This window comes from Rhea pennata, chromosome 3 (assembly GCF_028389875.1).
Source record: "Rhea pennata isolate bPtePen1 chromosome 3, bPtePen1.pri, whole genome shotgun sequence".
Classification (NCBI taxonomy): domain Eukaryota; kingdom Metazoa; phylum Chordata; class Aves; order Rheiformes; family Rheidae; genus Rhea; species Rhea pennata.
Genome location: NC_084665.1, coordinates 45,263,156 through 45,274,940, shown reverse-complemented (window position 1 = coordinate 45,274,940; position 11,785 = coordinate 45,263,156).

The following is an 11,785-nucleotide window of genomic DNA, read 5'->3' as shown; positions in this document are numbered from 1 at the left end:
TAGTAGAAATGCCCACAATACAGACATGCCAGGAAGAGTATGATGCAGGATTAAAAGATAATTTTAACAGTTGCTCAGATTATGAACTCATGTATGTCAACAGTGCTGACATACATTTATTTTCTAGTTTTACAGATGAAAGTATTTTGTAGTGGCAATGGGGACCAGCTTAAATCTACCTTATGGCTCCCTGTAAGAAGAATGAACTTTCTTAAAGAGCTTAAACACACACACACACAAATTCAACACAAATTAACCTGTCCTTTAGACTAGAAGAAATCAGTCTGTTGTTTTGTTACTAAGTTTAATAAAAGAAATTCATTTCCCATTACATAACAGAATCCTGACTCTAGCTTTCAGAGAAGCAAAACCTTAGTCATATGGATGAGAATTGGAAGAAGTCACTAGCAACCAAGAGGTAATTTTAATAGTTCTATATTTGATTCTCATAGAGAATTTCATTTGTCGTTTAGATCTCTTAAACAAATTATTGGCAACCACATATAAAATATTATATACAGACAGGCTCATTGGCTTGCTTTCACCTGAGCTTGTTTTGATACAAGGAAATAAATACATTTTATGTTTTTTTTTTTTTGCATTCAGATTCTTAGCTGGCATAAATCAGTGCACTTTCAGTGATTGAGCTCTGAAATATATTCACACTGAAGTTGAGAAAGCAACACGCTTCAACACAATACACTGATTTACACCAGCTAAAAATCTGGTGAATCTTTTAGAAGCTTTTTTGTAGTCACATAGATAAACTGCAAAGCCAGCGTGAAGTTACAGATACATAAGAATTTTGATATTTGGCTGTAATGCATATGTTATGTAGCTATGTGATTGAAAACGCATGCATATACATTTTACTCTCCAGTGATTGTCACAAGACTGGCACAAGTGCATTCCCAACAAGGTATGGTGCAAAGGCATCTGTAGACAAAGGTGGCTCTTTACATAATGTTCATGTTCCCTCTCTACTGTTATGGGAACTTTAGTTTAGCCAGCTGTGGAAGCTCGTATGGATAGTACTACCAGCTCAAGCAGTAGTTCATCAGTTCAGGCTTCCCTCCTTTGTTACTGTGGTAACAGTGGAGTACTGGTCTCCTGGAGCATTAAACAGCCCTAGCCTCAAGCCTTCTGATGAGTGGGGAAATGAGGATGGTGACTGGAGCTGCATGAGATGAGAAGAAACATAAATGTAAAGAAAAAAGAATAAAGAGAGAGCAACAGAAGGACAAAAATAATGACGAGATGCAAGGTAAAGCATGAAGAAAGAAAAAGGAACAAAAAGGAAATAGGCAGAGATAGCAAAACTGACTTTAAAAAAAATATTTCAGGGCAGATACCAAAGAAATAAGGATGGGTTCAAAGCTGTTGTAGGAAAATGCTTCTACCAAAATCTAGGCATCACAGCTTTAAAGTCATCTCTGAGTTGTGGCTCTCAAGGATGCTTCTGTGATAATCCACCTGGGCTCCTCTACAGCCTGCACAGCCAGTTCTTCTCAGGGTTGGCATTTTGTGAGCAGGTTCTTCCGTTTGCTCTTCTGTTCTTATTGTGTATAAATGATGAAATCTGCCCTGTAGAAAGTCAGTCACTGGAACAGTTTCCCTAGAAGAGTAGCTAAGGCAGAGCAGCACTGCCAGTAGCATGGGTGAGCTCTGTTCTTTGGGACACACAAATAATTTGTTGGCCTTTATGCTTCTGTACCCTTCTAAGAAGAGTCACGAGTATAATGTTTTATGTCTTGCTTAATCACCTAAGAGCAATGTTTCTTCACCAGCACTGTGCTTGTTTTCTTCAGTTTGTTCTGACTTTGGGCTGAAACTGGTTTGCTAGTAGTATGCAAAGGCAGAATCTGTAGAAGAGAATTATGTAAACATGCTACTTAGAGCCATGTAAATAACAATTCCTTCTAACACCTGAAGTTTGAGTATACAACAACAACCCCATGAATCCAGCTCCAGTGTGAATACCGCAGTGGAAGACATTTCTGTAGCATTTGTTATACACTTCAGCCATTCCCCACCATCAGTAACAGGCAGCTGTAGAACCCAGATTTCTGGCACAGGAAGAACAGCTTAAGAAATGAAAACCTGACACACAGTTCAGTGCTCTATGCAAGTTTCACTCTTGGTTGGCTTTAAAATAGCTTTTCACTTGCAAGATGAAGTTTCCAGTTAACAAACAACTTTATTTGGAGCCCATTTCTGTGCTAGGAAAATACTGTATATCATCTCCTTCTGAGGAAAAAATTCACCATAAAGAAACTGGTAATTTAGAATAACTATGCAAACTTACATTTTTAAATATTGGTGATGGGCAGATGCCTAGTGAATAATGTTTACTGTGGTTCCTTTTCAAGTAGTGATTTCTATTTTTATGCTGAACTTTGTCTAAATTAGTGACACAATGTTATCTCAAGAATTTTCAGCAAGATAAGACCATGCTAGTTTCCTCAAAAATGGTGTTCTGTCTATGGATTTTGTATATATAATTGGAATAGAGAGGCACTGTGGGAAGAAAAATATTGACTATATTCAAATTACTTTATAATAGAATTCTTAAAAGCTGATGTTTGTTAAGGGGTTGACTTAATCTCAAAGGTTTTGGTACAGTTCCATGAGCCCAAGGTAGGCCTCTGATTTGTCCAAAGACTTTGGAGAAATGATCTGGAAGGCAAAAGGATCCAGCCCTACAAAACATAAGGAAAAATTAATGTTTTGGAATATCTGTGACCATCCACCTTGGGGAGGGAGTGACAGCGCTAAAAAGTACACCCTGCCAGGTTATGACTAGCTTTTTGAACTCGGCAAAGGTCTTTTCAAGAGATGTGATGTCCAGCAGATCACCATCTGGCCTGTTGGCTGCAACTCTAGTTCTTACTTTGTAAAAAGATGAAATGCTTTCACACTCCAGCTATCTTCAGAAATTTGTTGGGGTTTTTTTTTCTATTCTTCCAAGCTGTGAAATGCCTTAGACTTTTTATGCTCCTTAATCTTAAGCATGAAAGCAAGCATATAATACATATATAATACATATACATACAAGCACACATAAATCAATCTAGAGGAGGCTTTACTGTTCAAAGATTATTTTATAAGATTGTTTTTCAGGGCATAATGTATGTTAAAAGTCAGAAAAGAATGAACTTGTCTACAGTCCTTGGTTCTGATCAAATTGATAAATGTCTCTGAAGATGGGGGCAGGGAAAGGTAAAGACCAGATTTTTTAAAGTGTTTAGGTTGCCAAAATGATTTCCAAAAGCATTTGAGTAGGCTATCTGTTTAAGTACTATTTAAAAATATAATTCAAAAAAGAAAGCTTTTAATAATTATCTCTGAGACAATCAGATTGTCAGATAATATTTTTATTTCAGCACAAAGGAAATTAACATTTTCAACCACAAATTGGCCAGTTTTGGTAATATTCTTTAGCTGGACTTTATAACCAACGGATATTCCTCTCTGTGGATTCTTTTAAAATGCATAAGTACTGAAAAAATTTGTAGTAATTTGACTATATTCCCATACAATATTGAGATTCATCTGATTTTGACAGTTGTAATTCATTCTAGATTACTTACATTAGTAATAATTCTTTTTTAACAATATTTTAATTTTATCTTTTGTGTGTTTGAATTAATGAATAAAGTAGATAATGCATTTCATTTCCTGCAACACCCAGGACCTATGAGTTTGTCAGCTAGACAACCTAAACACCTGACCAGCTTTCCCTAACATTCATTCCTGATCCCCATCCAATTTCGTAGGACTTTCCCACTCACTGAGTTGTGGTGATTTATCTTAGCTGACATGTTAAAGCTGATTAAGAAAGCAAAAAGCTCTGATTTAAAATACTTTAACTCAAAATGTTCTGCATTAAACTGAAGTTTGGTTTGGTCATTTAGCCTGAAACACTTAGGAATAGGCACAGACTGAACCTGGGCACAGCTGTTGCCAGATGAGAGGTGCCAAACCCACAGCAGCAGGTTAAGGTAGTGTCCTGGTTGCCCGTTCACGTGTCTGTTGACACGGCACTGAAATCACCAGGGACTAGCACTGGTGGCTGGGGCTAGCTTCACTTGGTGTAGCTCACAAAGTTTCTTCTCCCTATCTTCACTGTCCCATTTGCCACGCGAACGCCGCTGAAGCTGCTTGTGAAACAGTGCCTCCACCGCTGCAATTTGCAATGCCGTGTCTCGAGAAAACCAAAATATCTGAAGGTTTGCTTGCTACTGTCCAGCTGGACACTGCTCAGGTTCAGACCTGATTCATGAGCAGCACAGGGCCAGGCACAGTGGGCATGGAAAAGACGTCCAGGGGGTCAGTTTTTCAGGCCTTGTTCCCCAGGCCAGACCGGCCATAAATCCAAGGCTGAGGCCTGTTGTGCTGACTCTGCTGTGGGAATGGTGATTGCTGGTAGAGAGGTAGCCAAAAACAGCAGGGCAAGAAACTGCTGCAGTGTATTGTGAAAACATGAACCAAATGCCTCAGTGAACCATAACCTGAAGAAAGAGTCTGCAGAGATATGTGCAGCTGCCAAATTAAGGGAGAAAGAGGGAGCCTTGTTGCAGACCACCTGTGCCCTCAAGCTAAGGAGCCTGGACAGATTGCAGCTGCCTGCTCAGGCATGGCAGTGTGCGGACACAAGCACACCTGAGTTTGGTGGCCTTGGCTCTCACGCTGTGGTGTGTAAGATATGACATGAAAAGAGAGATCCAGGGGAGAGTTCAGGTGCCTAAAAATTCCTTCTTGCAATACCTGGTTCCCCACACATAAATCAAAGTTAGATGCTCAGTTGGGGGCTTAGCTGCCTAGAGTGGGTATGGAGAGAGGTCAGTGACTCAAAATAAGATGCAAACAGATGGTGCCAAATGACTCAGAATAAGATGCTGAATAAGTGTCCCAACAGAGAAATACTAGAAACAGCTGCCTATGCGTGTTCTTTCGAAAAATATCACCTTGCTTACTCTTTATATCTGAAAGTTAGTGAAGAATGTGCATCTCCTGGTTAAGGAAATTGTGAAGAGACAGAATTCCTCACACAACCAAGTGCTGAGAAGCACTAAAGCAACATATTGCCTTCTGTTTAAAGGAAAATTGCTCATTACTTTGGTATTAGCATACTATTATGCCAAAAACTTTGCAATTTGGGGTGTAAGCATACTGAGAAATATTCATTTGATTTTCTTTCTTTGTTGCTAATTTCTGGGATGAAGCTAGAGGAGTGTTTCTGGCTTACTTTATGAATACTGAATACCATCTGTATTCCAAAATATCTGAAAAGGGACTGTTCATTAGATACATTAAAAAAGTGTCAGTATTTTACAGAAATTTTTGAGTGTATCTCAGTGAAGTGACAGGCAGAGCACACTCCTATTTCTCAGTCCCTATATGTCAGCTGCTTTTAGTAGCGGGGGTGGACTAGATCTCCAGAGGTCCCTTCCAGCATCACCTATTCTGTGATTCTGTGACTTTGAGTTTATGGATAAAATGTTGATTGGGAATGCTGTTTCCCAATTATGTTTCATTAGAGCCTTAATCTCTTTGAACTACTGATCAGCTTCTGAATTGACAGCAAAGTGAAGATTCTGATATAAAAAGAAACACAGAAAGAATGCTTTCACAAATTCTGAAAAGGCTGGAAATGAGACAAATCATGGTTGCATCACTTTCACCGAAAAGAGAAGTAAAAGCCACAGGAGGAAACCATCAAAACCAACTATGTGACATCTTCCTGTATGTAATTGTTAGCTCTTTCATAGTGAGTAGCGGGAGCAACATTTGTTTCATCTGATTACTTATTGGAAGACAGCTGTAAAATACAAACATTCAAACATTGACAAAGCGTCTTTTTTTTTTTTTTTTTTTTTTTTTGGAGGACATGTCTTTTCCGCTGTTCAAAACCTAAATTCTACCAGTTTGACTTGAAAAAATAAAAATAATGATTTTTCAGTTAATAGGAGATCAAAATGAAGATAAAGGAAGAGTAATTTAAAGCACCTTTGTATCACACCTGAACTTGGCCATATACCCCTGTTCTTTCTGGAGAAAAGCAATGATGAATCATGTTTGGATCCTGTCTAATTTGTCAGAACTAAGAATCTGAAACTGAAATCTGTCCCGCAGTGTCTTCTGAGCCCAGTTTAAAAGATCGGTTTTCAGCTTCCTTGTTGTTCTTTGCCGGCTCTTCCCGGAGGAACGGCTGCCGAATTCACGAGCGACCACCAGCGCCTGCTGCGTTTGCTCAGCAGGGCCGGCCAGCCGCAGCAGACACCGGCCAGCCGGCACTCACTCGCCCAGCCGCTTCCATCGAAACCGGTGGGACCTGCAACATCTGAGCAGTCAGTTCGTGCAATGCACAGTTCCCTCCGTGCCAGGAATCCCAACGCGCAGAAAAGATGTGGGGGATTAGTGCAGGCGTTGGGCTGCAGAAAAGCTGCACTGAGGCTGCACAGCTTTTCTATTGCCCCGCTGCCCGCAGACTGCCTCAGCACCTGCCCTGGAGTCCTGGTGCGTGCTGCATTTAAACAGACTCCCGTAATAATTTGACCAGCAAATGAACTGAAAGTAGCACTGTTCGTTTCTGGTTTTGCTGGCATGGGCTAGATAGGGAGGAACAGCTTTAAATTTTTTGTCCAAATGTACGACTGAAACATTGTCGTGCGGCTCGGGAACTGCGGTAGCCTATGGCGTGTTCACAGCCAGAGGAAAGTTCTCAGCTGTCTCATCAGCCACTCGGGTATTTATTTGAGGCCTGTGAAGTTGTTGCCTAGCCTGAAACCGACATCTTTATGATTCTGCAAGAGAAGTGAATCTTGATCTGGTCTATTTGCATCTTAGCTCAAAAGGAGGAATAAAGTATGTGGGGACTTGTGATAGTCACACTCCGCACACAGCCTATGCAATTGCCTTACTGCCCACGTCGGAGACCAAAGACTTGCCCTTGTCTGCTTCAGTAAAGGCTTATGAACAGGGGAGTTGACTAAATCTGTATACTTCTGGTCAAAATGTGATCTTCTGGAGATCTGCCATCACTGCCATAGAGAATGTGTGGATAAAAAAGCACTCACATTGAAAAATGAATGCATACAGGAGAAGGAACAGCTTAGACAGAAATCTGCCAGTCTTTTAAATGTGGCATTTATACAGCACTTCTTATCCACAGATCTCAAAGTGCTTCACTGCCTTTGATTCCAGATCCCTGTCTGTTTTTTTCTTTTCACACCTTGCTATCAGTTCTCCAGTAAAGGATTATCTACACTGTGGTAATTTCATAATAGAGACTATTTTAAAAGGTTCAGATTGGAGAGCAATGGAGCGGCCTCTAAAACACAGGAGCGTAAGACTTGGAGGTATTGAAACAAGCCTCTCTTACTTTGCTCAAGCACTCAGAGGGTCTCTCACAGCTTTCCTTTGACATCCATCACATGATTGGGCTTGGCTGTGTTATACCCAGATGTGGATCTTATTCTGCCACTCATCTTACTGTTAGTGTAGGAAAAGGTTACAGATGTCTGTTTTCCGGCGATAAAAGATGGCACGCATTGAGCAATAACTGAGTCAACCAAAAATGAAACGTTTTCAGAAAGAGTAGCAGGAACATGCAGGAACATGGATCGTGGATTACATTCTGAAATCAAAGCACTTCCCATCCAGTGGTAATTCAGAGGGCCAGAGCGATTCCTCCGTGGGGACCGCTCCCTACAGCGGCCTGCCTTTTGCCTATGGCAGACACAGGCCGTTTCCTGGCAGGAGACAAAGTGGAGCGCTCAGGCTGTCTCGGGCAGCTACTGCACCCTTTCCTCCTGACAGTGAAATCATCGCCGTATAGCACACTGCTGCAGTGACAGTCATTGCCTGGGGATGGGACGCAGTCTTGTCACCATGTGCACCTGCTAGGCAAAAGAAGTGCACAGACTTCCCCCGTGTTAATCCACCTGACAGAGAAACCCATAAAAAGCTGGGTTATATTTGAACTTGTTCTCCCTGGAGTCTCTCTTGCTGGCGTTGGCTCTCAGTAGCTGCATCCTGCTGTGTGGAGGCACCTCTAGCTACATGCTGATGAACTGTGCTGAAGACAGATGTGCCCATTTTCTGTGGCATACTCAGCCTGGACTCATTTCAAGTGCAGCAGAGCAAGCAATAGGATGGCTTACTGTTTTCACAGGATGTCGTGAGGGCCCCGCAGAATGTGGCCACAGCAGGTCCCAAGGTCCTGCTGGGTCTCACCCACTGTGGTCCCATGTGTTACACATTCTCCACAAAGAAGACTGTGCCCACACACATCAGTGAGAGGCAGACCCTGTCAGAGACTGGCCTGAGACCTCTGCTGATTTGTAATTTTTCCTGCAAAAAACCTTTGTTGGGGCTTGTTCCCCCCCCCATACCACTATCCACAGTACGGATCAGCAGAGGGGCTGTTGTAGATACTGCTGTTCCCAACCACAAACACTTGTTGTGCTATTCCTTGCACTGTAAGAAAGCCTGTTTTTTTCCTCTTGCCTTTTCTTATTCTCATCCTCCTTTCTTCATCCTGGTCACCGTCACCTGCACATCTCAGCAGCAGCCCCAGAGGAAGGACTTAGGACTCTATACTACTCAGTCACGGGCTCAATTCCTTGTGGTCCTCTGCCCTCCCTCCTGGGAACAGCTGAGGGCAGGAGGGGCAGGGAGGCAAGCAGGGAGAGAGCCCAGAGCAGCACAAAGACTAGAGAGGGCAAAAAAGGGGGGCAACCAGAAGGGAGGCACAAGCAGGGTGGCAGGCACAAGCGGGCTAAAGACCACGGTGAAAAAACAGATTCATGAAGTGGGAGAGCAGGGAGGAAAAGCACAGGCACTGACAGACCAAGAGCCAAGGGAGCAGGGAGCAAAAGGGAGACAAAAAGGAAACGGAAAAGAAAGAGAAAAGCTGATAGGGAAGATAGCAATAAATAATAATGTGAGATAAGTAAATGGCAATTAATTACAACCTACTAGTAGCTTAGCATACTGGGCAAAGGATGACAAATTTACTATCTATTAACAGCAGTGAACAAGCTTTCTTTTAGAGACTGGCAGCCAATATGCAATCAATCAATAGCCTTGCAGGACAGGAAGACGGGGAATAATACTAATAGCAGACAAATACTGCATACATTGGCCTCTTGGTGGGATGCTCCTAGAAAAATCATAGGCCTGTATGTGTTTGGAAGGCAAAAATGGGCAAGGAGAGGAAGCGTGCTGACAGTGGACTTCTGCACATCAGAGAGGTGTAAAACTTGACTGGCTGTCAGAATCCTAATAGAAATTTCCTATCAGACTCCAGATGCACTTTGAATTAATGTCATACCTCAAGGAGGAAGATAGAGAGCTGCCCATAATGTTTTTTTTCTTCAGAAGATTTTGGTAGGTGAGGAACTTTGCTTTGTGGCAGACTAGTAACTCTGGCGGGACTGTGGCTGGAATTTAGAGACTTTCCCCTTCACCCTAGTAAAGGTGCAGAGTATTACAACTGCCTTTTTTACCATTCACATCCACAAAAAACCCCTCAGATCTTCCTTATAAAATCGATTAAAATGACACCAGCCATGAAAGAACTACCTAGATTTGTCTGTAATCTCTCCACTCCTTCCCTTAAAGTGCTTCTATACATTCTCTAAGGTTTTTTCTGAGTTTGGATGTGAGATTCCCTTGTAACTCACGGGGAGAGCATAGGTAATCTGAGACCTGCTGATCAAGATAAAATACAAGTCAGCATAAACAGAACAAAAATTACAAAATCATCCACAGAATTTTTTTTATTCACAAAGTTTACCCAGAAGTTTGATCTGAGTGTCTGATAAATATCTTTGAAACAAATGATGACATCCTATTCTATTTTTGCATTAATCTGTAACTCCACTGGATTCCTGCCATACTACCAGAAGCGTTCTAGGTGGCATATGTGTGTCTGTTGCACACATCTCCCAAAACGTGTCAAAATGACACACATTCTAAAAAACAAGTCAGTAGGCAACTCTATATCTGATACCATCTTGTCCTCCTCTCAGCCAGCACTTCTGTGATGTGCAGTTTGCCAGCTGACTTATAGAGAGCGCTGGCCTAGAGGCAGACACCCAAGCACAGTGCACCACCCCACCGCACACCAAGCCTCCTCAGGTGTCCTATGCTCCATGGATGAAGAAGAGTTGTGAGGTGGCTGGGATATATAGCCCAAGACAAGGAAGGATCCTCAATCTGGTGAGCTATTTGCCATGTGAGCTGTAATACAAGGCTATGTCCTGTGGAAGACCAAATCTGTGAAGAAGGGAGCATCAGTGGTCTTGTCACAGCGTGGCTTCCTTGCAGCAGCATATTCCAGCTCATTTGGATGATGGAGTGAGTGAGGCTAGATCTGGCTTTTCTTGTGTGCTGTTCATCTTGCATGGTTCCTTTCCATCTTGTGCATACCCACAGGAGTGCTTTTGTTTAGTTCATTGGCTTTTGAGATGCTGACAAATACTGTCTGGCTGCTGAGTTGTCTGTGGCAAAGAAGCTGCACTGTCAAGCTCAAGTACTATAATTCTCTTGTATCCTGCCCTTCAAAGCCACACAAAACACAGCTGCTGCTGAACAACTTCTCAAGACCCTGTCTCACAAAAGTCAGTTTCTGCTTAACCACCTGCACTGGTTAAGTCTGGAGTGTACTTTGCCATTTTACACTGAGCAACTTGTATCAAAACAGAAAGCCTGAAATGATGCCAGTCAGCAGCATAGCTGCTGGTAACCACAATTTCCAGCTGGGACGACACAAGATATACCTGCTTCTGATTGCCCCACTTGGAGCCCAGGCTGATTAATTCAGCCACATTTTTATTTGCCACTGTGTCTCAGAGTTAAGCACAACTGAAGGGACGTTTGTCCCATGTTACATGACGGAACTGGAAGCTACTGGCACTGTTACCATCTGGTACACTAAGAGGCAATAATCCTAGAAGCTATAACTATAAGGGGGAAAACACAATATTCACGTCTGGGTACTCCCAGGCTGCCGGAAGCTCAATCCTCCCATGTACTGGATGCCACAGGAAAGTTGCAAGGTGCTCTCCAGTCTTTTGGATTTCACAGAGTTTGCAATTACTTGCAACCAAAAGGAAAAAATCCTTTGTCTCGCCTTCATATAACCAATAACAAACGTCTCTCTTGTTTTTTAGGGAAAAGCAAGAAACTCTACTTGAATCTACAGTTTACTTTGTTGATTTGCAGCACTCTGATTAGGTGGACAAGGAAAGAGAAGTGGGGTTTTGTGTCCACTGCAGCTCTGCAGAGGCCACCTCTTTGCATGTCCTGTAATCCAAAATGTGCATGTTCAGTGCAAGTGACAGGGGTGTAAGTCCAGGACATGGCCTTAAATTCCTCCTTCTGCTTCTCCTCCTTGTTGTCCCAGGGAAAACTGCTCCCTCAGTTCTCAGGGCATTCTGGAAAGTGAAGGCCAAGATACCAGGCACTAAGATGAAGGTTAACCTTGACTGAAAAGTTAACGATACCCAGCTGTAACTGCACTTTTTCTAACTTTGTCTGAACCACACCCACTCAAAAAGCCTAGACAATCTTATTATGGTAACTGATAGTATGTGATACAGTGAATCCCACCTTTTAAATCTCTGCTCCCTTTTTTCTTTTCCTTGAGGCAAACAGTGCTTTGTGTCCAGCACCTTCTTTTCCCTCCCCTTGGCTGTGAAGCAGTAGGTGTCCAAAGTGAGGATGGCAGATGTAGAAAGGCTGAAACATTTCACCCCCTGCAAAACGCCGGCTGGAT